Source organism: Eptesicus fuscus, chromosome 15 (assembly GCF_027574615.1).
Source record: "Eptesicus fuscus isolate TK198812 chromosome 15, DD_ASM_mEF_20220401, whole genome shotgun sequence".
Lineage (NCBI taxonomy): Eukaryota > Metazoa > Chordata > Mammalia > Chiroptera > Vespertilionidae > Eptesicus > Eptesicus fuscus.
The window spans coordinates 45,452,256-45,468,118 of record NC_072487.1 but is presented as its reverse complement, the minus strand read 5'-3'; the positions used below and the strand labels follow the sequence as shown (position 1 = coordinate 45,468,118).

The window sequence follows — 15,863 nt, the reverse complement described above, 5'->3', positions numbered from 1 at the left end:
TCTTTACTAAGGTCTGCATATTTGTCAAAGTGTGAGAAATACTCTTCTAAAAGGCCTTGAAATCCTCAAGAACTACATAGGATTTAGAATATTTGTTTCTCTATTTTTCATTACAAATCTACATTGTCTATCATTTAAATTGAGGGCATAATGCTGTGGAGAAAAATTCATCTTAAATTGTTCTCAGTATTTCCACAGAAGAAACTCTTTTCTTGCCTTTTTCCTCCCTCCCTCCCTTGCTTCCGATTTTTTTCTTTCTTTCTTTTTTTTTTTTTTTTTTTAACCACACATGCCCAGGATTCCACTGGGCATTGGCTTTCAAATAGTATCCTGTCAAAAATCAAAGTTTCTTGGCCAGTTCCTCTCTATCCAGAGGTGATAGCATCAGTGAGGGTACAGAGTGGAAGAATCATGAGGGGGATGATCTGGATTCAGCTCTCACCAGTGGTTGGAAATCAAGCAGACCAATTAAATTCAGGGGGTTTCCTCCTGTCTTCAGTAGAGAAGTTTTCTCCACTCATCTACTGTGGGGGTGTCACAGCACCAGCAAGAGAGACGGTAGGCCCCTGTCAGATGATCTCTGGGTTCCCTTCTCTTACCTGTGGGTGACTGAGGTGATGGACGGGCTCCTACTCAGAGGCCTCAGGGGCCAGGCGGGTGACATTGATTCAGTGGACTGGAGTGGAGTCTGGACCAGGAGGAGGCTCTGCTTCTTCTGGACAGTTGCTGCCATGCTGGGTGTAGGCCCAGTGTTGCCAGTGATGCCAACTTATAAAGATGGTGAAAAATGCAGATGTTAAGTGGAAATTTCCAGTTTTGCATACTCTGTGAAGGTCAAAACACGGAGATGAAAACCATACTCTGCCCAGTTTGCAACCGCTGTTTCCTGCCTGTGAATGGTAAATTCACGTGTCAGGTGTGATCTTGCTTTGAGGATCTGTGCTGATGCTAGGGCGTGGTTCCATGGCATTCTAATTCAGAGCTTTCACTGTGCTCCTTCTTCCCCTTTCAAGTCGGAGGAATAGTATTTTGACCCAAAGATAGTCAGTCTGTTTTTATTCTCGCTCTTGGACAAGAATAATTGGCTTTACTCAAACTCTGCTGTCTTAAGTGTTCGTTACCTCATGTGCAAAATGCCTTCACAGCAACCTCCAGACATGCATGACCAAATGTTTGAGTAATGTACCCTAGCCAAGTTGACAGAAAAATTAACCATCACAGTCACGAAGGAACTTTTTCAGAGTCTCAGTTTTTGAGATTTCCTATGTTAGGGGAATCAGCTTTGAAAAGATCAGAGAGCATTTTTTAATGCCTTCAGCTTATAAAATATGTACCAGAAAACTTTCAAATATTTATTTGAATCTGGAAAAAAATCCCTGTACATATGTTATATTCCTCCTGTACCCCTTCCAAATGCCTCAGCACTTCAAAACAACATACTGAATTTCTAGGGCAACTTGAGAGTTATTAACATTTTTCTATCTGCCAAGAAAAGCTTTGCCCTCCATGTGTTTATGGCTCTGAGATGCTCCCTGGGAGAAGAGGGCTTATTATTCACACTTGTCTCTACCCTTCCATTCTCACCCTTCAGTCTCATTCTTCATCTAAATATCTGTTACTCCAAACTGAGCGCGTCCGATGAGACAGCTTGGATTTAAGCAGCCTTAGCTGTCTGGCAAGCCAACCCAACCTTTACATGGCTGCACTTTCCCAGGCACACTAAGTGCTTGCTTGCTCACTTCCTTTCTCCCTTTCCTTCTTTCTCCCTCCTTCCCTCTCTCCCTCCCTTCTTGCAAATGCTACGGGAAAGGCATTAAGCTAAGAAATCCAGAGGCTGAAGATTTAATGAGAAACAGTAGCAAATTCCTTTCAGTTGGAACAAGTTCTTATTCTGCTGTCCCCAACTGCTAGTTTTTGTCCCTGAGTTGGTTGTTGCTAACAGGGGTGCAATTTCAGAGGCATAGGGAAGTCCAGATACAAAAGCTCAGCCATCAGAAAGATGCTAGTTCCAGGCTCATATTTCCAGGATGAGGCATCATTCAGTTCCCAGGAACTCAGCAGACACTGGTTTTAAATCTTTTTCTCAGGCTTTACTACTCAAGGGCCTCAGACCAGCAGCATTGGCCATGCCTGAGAGCTCTTCTAGAAGTGGGTAAATAAATTATAGTATTTTCATTGCTATGGAGTATTCCACTGTGCAAAGTTCCACAATTTATCCACTTTACCTTTAATGAATGTTTGGGTAATTTCTACTTTGTGGCTATTACATGTAGTACTGCAGTGAGCAGTTTTATCATGTGTCATTTGGTAAGCATATGGACACATACAATGCATTGCTTTTAATAACTGCAAAATAATTTAAGCTTTCCTTGCTAACTCAGGAAGTCTAGTCTTACCCTGGGCAGTAGTGGAGTGATATTCCTAGGATTTGTGGAGATTGTAGTTCAGCTTGACTTTTTCAGTTCCTGTATACATTTTCGGTTCTTGCTGTCACATTACAATTTACTATTGTCAGTACTTCCTTCTTTCTTGGGGACCTTTATTTTCTGAAGATTCAGAAAGTAAATGATCAGATATATTGGAATTGTGTTTTAAAACCGCTGTTTGAATGCAGGTTATTCCTGAACTAAGCAGGGGTGTCTCAGAGACTGTTCTTCATTCTTTCCTAACTCTCACCTTTCTGGATGGAGTCTTCACGGTGCCAAGATACCTGAGTTTCAGATGGCTGGAGTGCCATAATGTTGAGATTATTATTTTTTTTTTGCAGTTTTATTTTCCATTTGAATCCATATTTTAACTCCTTTCCCCATTTTGTTCATATTGAAAGCTCCCTAAATTAGACAATGTAGTTCTAAATGGTCTTTTTAAAAATAATGCCATTAAGAAAGGTAAGCACAAAGCATGGATGTATATCACATACATATAAGAAGTAGGCACCAAGCCAAGAGTGGCTATGGGTTTATGCTGAAACGAACCCTTGGGAGTCTGGCAAGCTACAGACTTACAGCTCTCTCTTAGGCTCCCAGTTTGTCATTAAAGTTATTTTTAATGTTCTTTTTTTTTTTGACCTAGGGAAAAGCCACCAAAACTATACATGAAGGTAAACAGATACTACTGTTTCGTGTTTCTTTTCCTGTCCATTCACGTGAATTTTTGTAATAACTTCATTATAGCTTCTTCTTTAGTACTTGGATCTAAAGCGACTGTTCAGCATATATTTCCATTTTGTTTAGTAGCTTTTGGGCCAGTTGTACTGCCCAGAGGGGATGTTATCATGCAGGTGAGAGAGGAAGGCAGCTTATACCACAGGGAGCCAGGGAAGAGTAAAGGTTTGGGGTGGAAACATAAACTGAGATAAATTGAAATACACAGGTCACTTACCTGATGAACCAGTGCTTTGAGATGATGACTCAATTGAGTTAAGACTGGGTTTTCTTTTCTTGGCTCTCCTGCAGGGCTGGGGTCAGATTCCTTCAGGAGATGTGTTTGCAAATCTAAGGCTTATTTGCTCTTTTAGTGGGCTGGGGCTCTGGGAGCTCAAAGAGGGTTAGTTTTCAGGACAACTGATCCTTGTATAATGTGAAAAAGTCAGGTTTTAATAGGATTTTTAGCTACTTTCTTTTTTTAATAACATTCCAGAAAATCACCTTTCAGTTCTTCAGAAAATCAAATGAAAAAAATAATTAAATTCCTGCAGGTTGCTGGGAAAGCAATGAAGTGGACAGGTGATGAGCAGTGGAGTGTATCTGGGGAAGCGTCTGCCTCGTGGAAAATATGCCCCGGGCATGAGTCTCTCAAAGGGTCTTCACGTTGAAATGTGGAATTTAAGATGTCAGGGACATTTTATTTTAAACAGGATATGTGTTCAAGAAATTTATAAGAAAATCTCTTAAGAACTAATTTTGCTTTAGTTTGATATTTTTGGCCCATCTTTTTGCATAAAAGAGATGCTGGAAAGCATTATTGATTTATCTTTATGTCTGATGGTTAGGTAGCAAGGTAGGTAGATAAAAATCAATGATTCTTAAAATTAAAAGTAGACTTTAAAAATTCTTTCTAGGACAGGTCTTTTGTTCAGTAACTAAACTAACACTACCATGTACCCAAACAGTTTTAATTTAAGATAGTTCAAAGATGTTGTCATTGAAAAGAAGTTGTCATTTCATTGCACAATCTTCCAGAGCAACTCTTGTAACCTTTGAAAGAGGCTTTTAGGAAGGCCAGGGAAGGTTGTGTATAATCTCCAACAAAGATTCTTGCCAGTGTCATCTGTACTCTGGCGTAAGGTTGATATGTAACTGTTGAAAAAAATGAGACTATAGCTTCAGCACCAAACAGTTATCCTTCCATATTAACAATAATTTAGTTAAATAGTCATTCAATAATTAGTAGTGAGTGTTTAACATATATTAAGTACGAATTTAAGAAATACACTTGCTGCTAAGCGAACAAGAACACACTTACATCCCTAATAAACTAATGTTAGGAGATCAAATGTGCTCTTTACTGGTAGTCATGATTCTATAGTATATTCAGAAAACATCCTCTGTACAAAGTGCTGAGGAGCACATTGAGAGCAAATTCTGAGATAAGCTTAGAGCAAGTTCGACTAATGGAGGATAGTCTCAATTCCTTTTTTTTTTTTTATATTGACATGTATAAATATTGACATAGCTAAATGTGTCAGCTCATGATTGTCACAAATTCTCTGTTTTTCTCTCCCTTTAAAGTACTTTCTTTGAACATTTTTTAACTTTTATGATAAGACTTGGCAAATACATTATCTTCATTTATGACTCTTTTAAATGTTTTCCTATATTTAGATGGTACAAATTGTAGGCCTTTTCAATTTTATCCTATTCTGATACAGAATATAAGTTTAATCAAGTAAAAATAGGAGGTCCATCAAAAGATTTTCCCCATAAAGTACGATGTTCCAAATCATAATTACAGAATTTTGGAGTAAATTTGTACAACATTTGAGCTCTCATCATTTAATCTGTTTAGTGTGCCTGCCTTCCTGTTATCAGGCTTAGTTTTCAATTGATTCCACACTGTTAACAGCTTCAAAGGCAGAAGGAAGGTAGTTTTTCTAGCTCCCATGTTGATTAATTTCATTAAAGTTTTTAAATAGATTTTAAACCAAATGTAATGAAAATATATAAGATTAGTGTGCAAAAAGCATAGAATGATTAGCTAAGTAGTTCTTCAAATGTCCAAACATTTCAAAAATAGGAATGATGATAGACTGTAAAGAGAGAAAATAACCACCATAAACACCAATAAAAATGTTTAGATACTGTAACTATGTGTATAAATATATTTGAAATTTTGAGAGTTACAGCTTCTATTTCAATTTGTAGAATATTAGATCCTATTTGGATGCAATTTTATGCACTACCACCAATTTTAGGTGCATTTGTACTTGACAAATTTCTAAATTTAGTAAAAATTTTTATACCAAAATGATTCACTGGTATTTTTCGCTGAATTTACAATAGCATCTATAATAATAAAAGCGTAATATGCTAATTAGACCAGATGTCCTTCCTGACAACCTTCTGGATGAAGTTAGGGTTGTGAGGGAAGCCTGGGTCCCGGGTGCCAGAGGGAAGCCGGTACCAGCAGCCAGGGGAAGGAAGGCCTACTCTTGTATGAATTTTGTGCATCAGGCCTCTAGTTCATAATAAGGTTGGATGTATTACCATCAACACAATGAACTTCCAAAGGCTTCATTTTGATTCCATGCAATGGATGGAGGGAAAAAAATCAAACTTATTGGAATTAAATGCAACTGATATTTGTTGGAAGCATCTGATCAGACTGATAATAAAACTAGTCTCATTTATCTATGTGAGTTCTTTTTCTGATAATGGAGACAACAAAACAGCCACCACCTCACTGTTTGCATTTGTATAAGAAAAATTGGAATAAAAATGCACAGTGTCAATTTAGAAAGACAGTCATTTGACCTAAGGGAAGAGTCATGCTTTGCAGGCCGTGTACAGATGAAACTTCTGGAGCTGCATGAGTGAAGCTGCAGGCTCTCAACATCGCTTTCTTTCTTTTTTTAATTTCTTTATTGATTAAGGTATTACATATGTGTCCTTATCCTCCCATTACCCCTCCCCATCCCCCCAATCATGCCCTTACCCCCCCCCCCCTTTGTCTGTGTCCACTGGTTAGGCTTATATGCATGCATACAAGTCCTTTGGTTGATCTCTCCCCCTTACCCCCACCCTCCCCTACCTTCTCTCTGAGGTTTGACAGTCACTGATGAACAAAAACAGATCCAGAGACAGAGAAACATTGATCAGACCGTCAAACCTCAACATCACTTTCTTCCTCAGGAAATTTATGCCTTCTGGTTTTCACGGGGTTAGTGATATCACTCTAGTCCACTATGGTAAACGATAAATGTTGCCAAACATTTTTTTTAATAAGCTTATTTTTTTAGAATGTTTTTAGAGTTACAGAAAAATTGTGAAGATACTGCAGATAGTGCCGTATAATTACGCACTCTCCCCCATTATTTACATCTTGCATTGGTGTAGTATGTTTGTTACAATTAATGAGCTGATACTGACACATTACCCTTAACTAAAGTCCATACTTTATTCAGATTTCCTCAGTTTTCTCCTTATGTCCTCTTTTATTTTAAAATTTTTATTTTATTTTTTATTGAATTTATTGGGGTGGCATTGGTTAATAAAATTATGCAGGTCTCAGGTATACAATTCTACAATACATCATCTGTATATTGTATTGTGTGTTTACCACCCCAAGTCCAGCCTCCTGCCATCACCATTTATTCCCCTTTACCCTCTTCTACCCTCCTTTCCCTCTGGTAATCCCCATACTTTGGTCTGTGTATATGAGTTTTTTGTGTTTTGTTTCTTGCTTAATCCTTAATGTCTTTCCTTTTTTGTTTTTTGTTCTAGCATGCCATCCAGGACCCCACATTACATTTAGTTGTCATGTTTCCTTAGGTTCCCCTTGGCTGTGATAGTTAAACATTTCAAGCATGTCACACATTGATCACCATCCTTCTTGAGCAGAGGAAATTTGGTACCTAACATTTATATTAAGCAGGCACCTTTGATTTTTGAGGTCTAAAAGGGTTTATTTTATTATAAAATGTGAAAGCCCTACCATCCAATAAAATAACTAGTTATATACTTTAAACCATACTAAAAATGGTTAAATCACAGTAGACGAGCACTCCAGATTTTCTCTGTTGCTCTGTGGCAGGATTGCACTACGTCCTTTTTCCGTACCTATTTCATGTACATTGTGCCTAGCATTTCCCAATTTCCCATTGATCGGGCCAAGCAGCTGCCTAGCAGCACTGCAAATCTTGCAGGTAGCTGCACCGCTGGCTCTCCAGCCTCCGGTCTTTCTCCACCACTATCTGAGACCCGAAGGAGTTACCCATCTCCTGCTTCTCTCCTCCCAGCTTAACTGGTCTTATCAGCGACTATTCTGTTTCCTGCTCCTGAAAGGCAAGGCTTAGTTACATTGTGCCTGGAAAGGGTCAGGAAAGGGGAGATGGGTTTATCACTGATTGTCTTCCAATTCAGGTGCACATTAGTGAGAAGTCTTTTCACTGCACGTGTTTTACACCCTACTAGGTGAAAGCCGGCGATAAAAAGTGCAGATCCACCAGCTTGCCCTGGTTTATTTTAATGTGACTCTTAATACCTTTAGTGCAGCATTAGTACACAGTAGTAAGTTACTGTTAATGTCCCTTTTGGGTTAAAACAGAAAATTCTGGATGAACGTTAAAGCAGACAGGATACAGGACATTAAGCATAAGTTGTGATTGCTCCCAGCAAACCCGAGAAGGTGACATGACAGATATCTAAAAGGAAAGTTTGCATAGAAACCGATATGGCACTCTAGATTTTCCTCCCCAAGCCTTACCTTTCTTGCCAAAATAGACATTTCAGTGAAAAAACAACTGTAATACACCTACTCGCACTAACCTTACTAGATTATGCCTGCATTGAGCTTGACTCTAAGTAAGATATCCATACATGAAAACCTTGATATGGACCTAGGGACAGGACATGAATGAGGCCTGTTTCCAGGGTATAGAATGGTTAGGTCTGCATTACCTCACCCCCATTCCTATGCTCAGGGTCTGTGTCAATAGACAGGGATCACAGTAAGGCCCATTTGACCCTCTGCCTGTTTGTATAAATATAGTCTTATTGATGCACAGCCAAGCTCATTCATTTATGTGTCATGGATGGCTGTTTTCATGCTGCAATGGCAAAGCTGAGTAGTTGCAACAGATAGTATTACTGTTTTCTATCTGGTGCTTTACAGAAGAGACTCACTGACCCTTGGACTTTAACCTTGCAGAATGACCTCAGGCACGAACCAGTTCTCATTTTTCAGGTTCCCCATGCACTGGCGCACATCACACGTGAGACAACATGTCTGTCCATGGGCTTCCACACCACATCACACCACTGGCGTCCTTCTAGATCTTTCCCAAGACACAGCACAGAACCTGACAGGAGAGAACCATCTGCTTCTCTCTAACTCATTTGGGTAATAATGGGTGACGTTTATCGATTACCTTTAGAGTTCCTTGTACGGTTGTATGTACTTCAGTAGGATTAATCCTTACAACATTGTGTGGCAGATCCCATTACTACACTCACATGGTGACTGAGGAAACTGAAGCCCAGGAGGTTAAGGGTTTTCTCTGGGTCACAGAGCCAGGATGTGGTGGGGAAGCACTTGAACTTAGCCAAGTGGTTACACTTACCCTGTGTACTTGTCATTCATGACTTAAGAAGCCCTCAGCTGTTTTGAGTGCACCTTCCCTCAACCCTCAGCACAATGCCCCTTGCTGTTTCTGTCTTCCCCCCTCCACTGGCAAACTCCCAGAAAGTGCCGGAATGTCAGTGATCTTAAATAGAAAGCAGTTTTCTATTTGAAACCCACCTAGGCTTTGAATAAATCTGGATAACATATCCATGTCCCAGGGAGTTTTCATTGCAAAACTCTTTGGGGAATATTACTCAAGCAAGTACTTAGGAAAATATTTTTCAGGGTGATGTGGATCTGGAAGGAGTTTCACCTGCAGGAGATGTCTCTGGGCAGAGGGCCCTGGGTGAGGCGCTGATGTCTGAATATCTGGACTAGATCAGCCTTTGATGGAGCAGCAGCAAAACTAGCCGGGAAAAGAAAGCCTGGGGCACTGGGCTGGCTTGTCTTTCCCAGTCTGCAGGATGGTGGGACCAAGTTCAAAAACCATTGTGTGTTTTCTGTAGAAGGGAGAGCCAATACCTATTCTGTAACTGAATTAAGAGCTGGACCTATTGTGAGAACACAAACTAGACTGGTTTCCAGTGATATGTAGCCGGCTCCAGGTGGTTAGTGGGTAGAAGCCCATCCTGTCTGGAGCGAAGGACTTGAATTTCAGAAAGAGAACTGATGTCACCCTTGTCTAGCACTACATATAGCTAGATTCAGCTGTTGTCTGTACTATCAGATTTTAATTGTCTGCAATTTTACATATCCTATATAATAAAAGCCTAACATGCAAATTGTCCCCTCTACTGGGAGTTTGACCGCTTGCTATGGTGTGCGCTGACCACCAGGGGGTGGCACGGCACTGGCAGCGGGTGGCAGTGGAGGCACTGCCAGCCCTGATGGGCCCTGATGAGAGTGGGACCACAGCGGGATGGTGGAGCAGATGAGCAAGTGGTGCCAGGCCAAGGCAAGTTTGAGCAGGGGCCTGATTGCCCCACCAATCGCCCTGCAGACGGCAACCAGCGCTGAGGGGCTAGGCCCCAATTGATTGCCCCATAAGTGGGATGGTGGAGCAGGTGAGGGGGCGGTGCCAGGTCAAGGCATGGGGCAAGGAGGGGCAACGGAGCTGCAAGGCTGGGGGCACGAGCTGGGTGGGGCCTGACCCCCACAGGCCACCCTGAGGCAGGCCACCCTGAGGGACCCCACCCATGCAGGAATTCATGCACTGGGCCTCTAGTTCTGTAATAAAGGAAAGTAGAAGCTAGTGAAAACTCCTAAAGTCCCACATTTCTGGATTAAACGACAGTGAAGTTAGATTTACCTTTGTCTCTGAAAATTTCCCCCCAAAATCTTTTGCTTAATTCTTTGCTACAGCCAACAATTTGTGAAGATGGAAATAGTTATGATGCACACTTGATCATGTCATCTTCCTTTAAGCCTTCTGGTGGCTTTCTGCCCTCTCAAAATAAGTGCCCCTCCTGTGTCCTTACTGTGCAGTAATCTGGCTCCTGCTAACTTCTCCCCTATCCACACCTGCTGCTTCTTCCCTATGCTGAGCTGTCCAGCCTCACCAGCTTCTTCCAGTTACAGGAATTGCTGGCTCCTTCCCTGCCCCCACACCCTTCAGCCTATGGTTCTTGGTGCCTGGGACAGGCTGCTTCCCCTTCCCCCCTGCGTTCTGCCTAGTTGACATCTCCTCATCCATGTTCACCTGCCCTATGCTGTCAGAGCATCTTGCACACCATCTTCATGGTGGGCCTTAGGAGGGGAGGAACTCGGCCAGTTTCTTAGCATTGAGAATCCAGGATCTAACATGGTGCCCCTTGGATGGCATGGATGTTTAATTTCAATTTTCTTGTGGCAGCCTCTGGTGTAGATGATGTAGGCTTTGGCACTTAACACTGTTTGCTTTCATTCACAGAAAACTGTTTTGGGCTTTAGAGCTATATAACTTACAGTTTGAATAAATAACTAGCCCCCTATCTTAATGCTTAAAGCAGCAAGACTTGGCATCGAAGGGGCAACTTTCCTAGCACCATTACTGGGTCGTTGTGCTCCTTAGCGTGGAGTGATGCTGTCTGCACTTGACTACTTCCCAGACGTGTCCTGACATTCTAAGTACCAGCATCACTATAGGACGAATACATGAACACACACATACACACACGGATACATACACATATGTATGACTTTCTAAGTAAAATGTTAATCTTACGTGTGACTTTTAAAATTTTTACCCAGTGTAAATGTACCTGTTTTTCTTATAAGTTCATGTGATATCCCTTTCAGCTTCAATAGGACTACTTGCAATTTAAAATGCTTATTTCCCAGGGATCATTTAAAAATTTTAAGTTGTGAATTTTTCATCAGTAATTAGCCTCTACTACAATCTTTCTCACAAACCATATTGTAGTTTACCAAGAAAGAAGATGAATAGGCTCAGATTTTAAACATCTAAAATGGGTTGGTAATTCAGGGTGCATTTTCCTCTGAATGCCTTTCATTTGATCCCTTTTCATTAGACATAAACTAGATTACTTTTAGCGTTAGTGGCTCTCTCTGCACAGAAGTAGAGACTGTTTTTTTGTCTTGGCTGACTAACGCATATGACTTGAACCTTGATCTTTACCTGGTATTTGCCAAGTACACCTGTGGACAGGTCTACTTGGTATTTGTGACTCCAGTGTAATTGCTTTAGATGAGGCCCTGAAATGAAATTAAAAGTGCTTTGAGCCTTGTCACTGGTGGGCACCCTTCTCAGAACTCACGTGTGCCAGGTGGGGACAGGCCCTGCAGAAAGCAGGCTCTGTGTGCTGCATTGTGCAGTCTCTGCTTGTTTATCCTGTGACGTCAGGAGCTGGACCTGGGGGAGGCCTGTGACTACACTCTCAGGAGTGGAACAAAAGATTGTCTTGGCACAAGTAATGGCACCACGACTGCTGAGCTGAAGAATCTGCAAGTGTTTAGCGGCTTGTACAGCATTTAAATCTTACATTGAGGGGCCAGGTATTATCTCTTGCTCTGAATAAGTATTTTTATTTGTTTTTGTTTTGTCCCCCCCCCCCCCAAATCAGGTGTGAAAATCACCAAGTGCCTTATGTTGAAATCTGTTGGCATAATCCAGATGGTTCTCTCCTTTCACAGATGCAGAAATGAAAGCACACAGGCAGATGAGGGGTGGGGGTTGTGCCTCATTGTTTGCAATAGTGCTTTTTCCAAATAGCTTTAGGTAAGACAAGTTTTGTAAGATTACCTCATTTTAATCTTAGTTGTGCCTTTATTTTTTCTAAAGGAGTCCCTTTGCAAGGTGGACAGAGTTTGTAGTAATAATATGTATCCTCTTCCAAAATAATTTTAAAAATCTTGGTACAACAAATTTTCCTAAATGGAGCCACTCACTTGGGACCCCTGAAACCAGTTCAGTCTGAAGAGCTAGATCCTCCCTGGAGAGCCAGACTCTGGAGCCCGATGGGCTGAGTTGGAATTCCTGGCTCTGCTACTTGATGATACTTACCCAACTCTGCCTCAGTTTCCTCCATGGTAAATAGGAAACTAGTGACAATTTCTTCACAGGGTTGTCATGAGGATTAAGTAAATAGTACATGAAAAAGCTGAAATCACTGCCAGGAATGCATGTCAGGTGCTAAATGAATGTCTGAGTCAGTGTATGAAGGCTTCAGAATGGTCTTTTGTGCCCTTGAAAGAGAGTGGGTGGTGGTGGGAAAGACTTACCCTGGCCAGAGGAATTTTATGACTTAGTTCATATGAAACTATCAAGGAAGTAACCTAATCTGGAAGAGCATGGTAAAAACACACACACACACACACACACAAATTAGGAAACTGTAGTGCCAACTTGCTAAGTTCAAGGTGACCATAACAGAACTTCCAAGTCTTAGTGGCTTTATAAAGTACAGGCTTATGTTTTGCTTTTGTGTCAGGCAGACCGGAGTGGTCAGGTAGTTCCCCTCAGTGTGGGGATTCAGGGATCCAAACACACGCCATCCCTTGGCTTTGCTGTATTGGAGTCCTTCACTTCAGCTGTGAGGATGATGGAGAGAGAAAGAGGGAGGCAGAGAAGGAGAGGGGAGGGAGGGAGAGAGAGAAGGAAAAGGGGTGGAGGAAGGGAGAGGGAGGGAGGGGGAGAGGGGAGACAGGAGAGAGAGAGACAGACAGAGAGAGAGAGAGAGAGAGAGAGAGAGAGAGAATGTGAATGAATGAATAAGATTGAATCTGAGCCAAGGATCTTACAAAGGATTGTAAGGGCCAAGCAAGGAAGTGGCAACACACCATTTCTCCTTCTATTCCATTGGCCAGAACTAGTCACATGGCTCCAATCTATGGTGGGGGGGGGGTGAAGGGGGAGAGGGAGCGGGTTCTGAGAAGTCAATTCTCCTCATGTGCCCTGTAATAGGAAGCAGGAAAGAGGAGTATCCAGGTCATTTCTGGCACTGCTGTTAACCAGATGACACATTTTATGCTAGTGGCAGGTATTTTCTATTATTAATCTATTTGTACACTTCACTGTAAACTATTTCTGAAATTCTGTATAATGCCAGGAGCCAGGTAGGACCCAAGGGCATTTGCAATCATTAAGTTTCTTTCTTATTTTAGAAATTTGCAGGAAGTCAGGAAATCTCCCTAGACATCTACTTCTGAACATCTTATTGCTGGGCAGTTGGCCAGTAAACAAGGACTTTCAGTGAAGTTCCTGACAGGCAGGTTTCTGGTAATGAGTAAGTTTTTGTGCTTTGTTTCCTGCTGGTGGTCAGAATTGACAAAAAGCCAAGAAGTTAATGATCCTGTTGAGACTGAGATTACAAGGGACAATCTAAGGGTAGAAATTTTTAAGAAACTGCTCTTTAATAAATATGGCTCATTATTGCAACTAGTATTTGTCCTCAGCTGTGATGAGAGGGATGATGGCAGCTTTCTGTGTCTTATATCATCAAATAAAGAGACTCGCTCCTGCAGGTGTATTAATAATATTTCACTTAAGCAGTTATTTTGAATCATAACTGGCCTCTGCACAGATCGAACAGTTTATTTATGTGCAAACCTGGGAGAGTTTATAGCTATAGGGACACAACTTGTGCCCCCAGAGCATTAGAACAGGTTGCCTTCAACATGCTTAACTAAGCTTGCGGGTAATATATGCATCATGTTTTGTAATGTTTCATAGTTCTGTGAATTGATTTCCAATCCCATTTCTTCTACCAGGGTTCAGATGTTTAACACAATTGGGAAGCAATATAATGCAAAGGTTGATCATGTGGTGTCTCCAGCCTCAGACTGAGTTTAGATCCCAATTCTGTCACCCAGTCACTACGTGACCTTGGGCACTTTCATTGTCTGCTATGGTTGTCTAGGTGTTTCTGGTAACAAATAGCAGACTGGCTGGCTTAAACCGCAAGCATTCATTTTCTCACAATTGAAGTCTGAGATCAAGGTGTTGGCTGGGTTGTTTCTTCTGAGGCCTCTCTCCTTGGCTTGTAGATAGCTGTCATCCTGTGTCTTCATGTGGTCTTTCCTCTGTGCTTGTCTGTGTCCAAATTACCACCTCTTATAGGACACTGGTTATATTGGATTAGGGACCTTCCTAATGACCTCTCCAAATACAGTCCCATTCTGAGGCACTGGTGTTGGGACGTCAACATAGAAATCTGGGGAGATACATTTCAGCCCATAACAGGCACTTACTTAGTTCTGCCCAATCTGCAAAATGGGTTTATAAAAGTACTTTATAGTGTTGTTGTGAATATTCAAAGATACGATGCATGCCAATTGCTTAGAGTAATACATGACATATAGTGAGCACTCACTAAATAGAAGTATTTTTATTATAATCCTAAACCTTATTATATGTACCTGTGTCATCTATCCCAGTTGGGAGACGGTTGTATGCCCAGCCTTTCAGTTAATGAGGCCCGGGATTAGTGTAGTCTTTCTTGTGCCCCCATAGCATTGGAACAAGCTGCCTTCAACAGAGCAACCGGGCAGAAGCCCAGATGTTGTGATCAAGAGGACGGGTATGGATGTTGTGCTAAGGGTTTCTGAGTGGTCTTCTTTGGTGTTAGGCACCAGAGATGGCTGTGGAATGCTCTCAGGTGCCCTAATTCCTGTAATGGCCAGACCTAGGTAAGCTCCTGGGGAAGAATAACCTGTCTATGTATGACAAGGGCAAGAGGCAGAGGACTTTTCACATTGTCAGGGGAGTAGCTATAAAATTACAGCGGTAGATCACTGAATGAGAGAATTATCCAAGCACTGGAGATGATTTTTAAAGAATGAGGTGTGTGAATGAGGTTAGCATGCCTGTGATTGTACCTGTCCCACACAGGTCTAGACTGATGAGAATAGGTAGAATTCTATAATGTTGATATTATGGTAAGTTATCTCAGGCTCAAGTAAGTGCCTGTTATCTAAATTCCCGACTATTTTTTTTTCAACTGACATAAATGTTCCTTCTTTTAAAAAAGTGCTGCTGCTGTCACAACACAGTCACAGCTCATGTTACCCATTAGCAAGCATGGTTCTCCACCAGGGTCAGAGAAGGAAGGTCCCATGGGCTCTGATGGAGTCTGCTGCCCCAGAGGGACAGCATGCCGTCAGTCCAGAGAACCTTTGGATGTGCTGGGGAGTCTCAGCTGCAGTGATGGCAGTTCAGTGCTGCAGGCACCTCAGGCATGGTCCAAACTGGATTCACTTAGCTCATCAGCTCCTAGACTTGACTCAAGGACACGCTAGCCAGCTGTCCTGCCTTAACAATTTCTCTTTTTAAATGACTGAGAAATATTTGTCTTTTAATAAGTTATTAAGCAATGAGTAGGATTATTGTCACTTCTAAATACATATGTAAGTGTGGATTTATATGAAGTAATTTTTAACTGACCATACAATAATAGGTATATGTACTCTTATGATCATAAAATCTGAAATACATTCTTACTAGGAACTGGTGGAACATGGAATTAAGTAATTGTTTTAGTGTTACCTAGCTTTTTCTCTATAAACCTATTTACCTTTCTATTAAAGAAAACCCAGCATTGACTGAAAAAAAAGATCCTTCCCTATCAACGCCTTCATATGCATTT

General features: G+C 41.4%; 1 protein-coding gene across 1 annotated transcript in view; it reads left to right on the top strand.

Annotated features, from left to right (window-relative positions):
* RASEF (RAS and EF-hand domain containing) overlaps positions 1 to 15,863 on the top strand; it is a 60,236-nt gene that overhangs the window by 6,445 nt on the left and 37,928 nt on the right. The gene's annotated exons all lie outside the window — the stretch shown is intronic.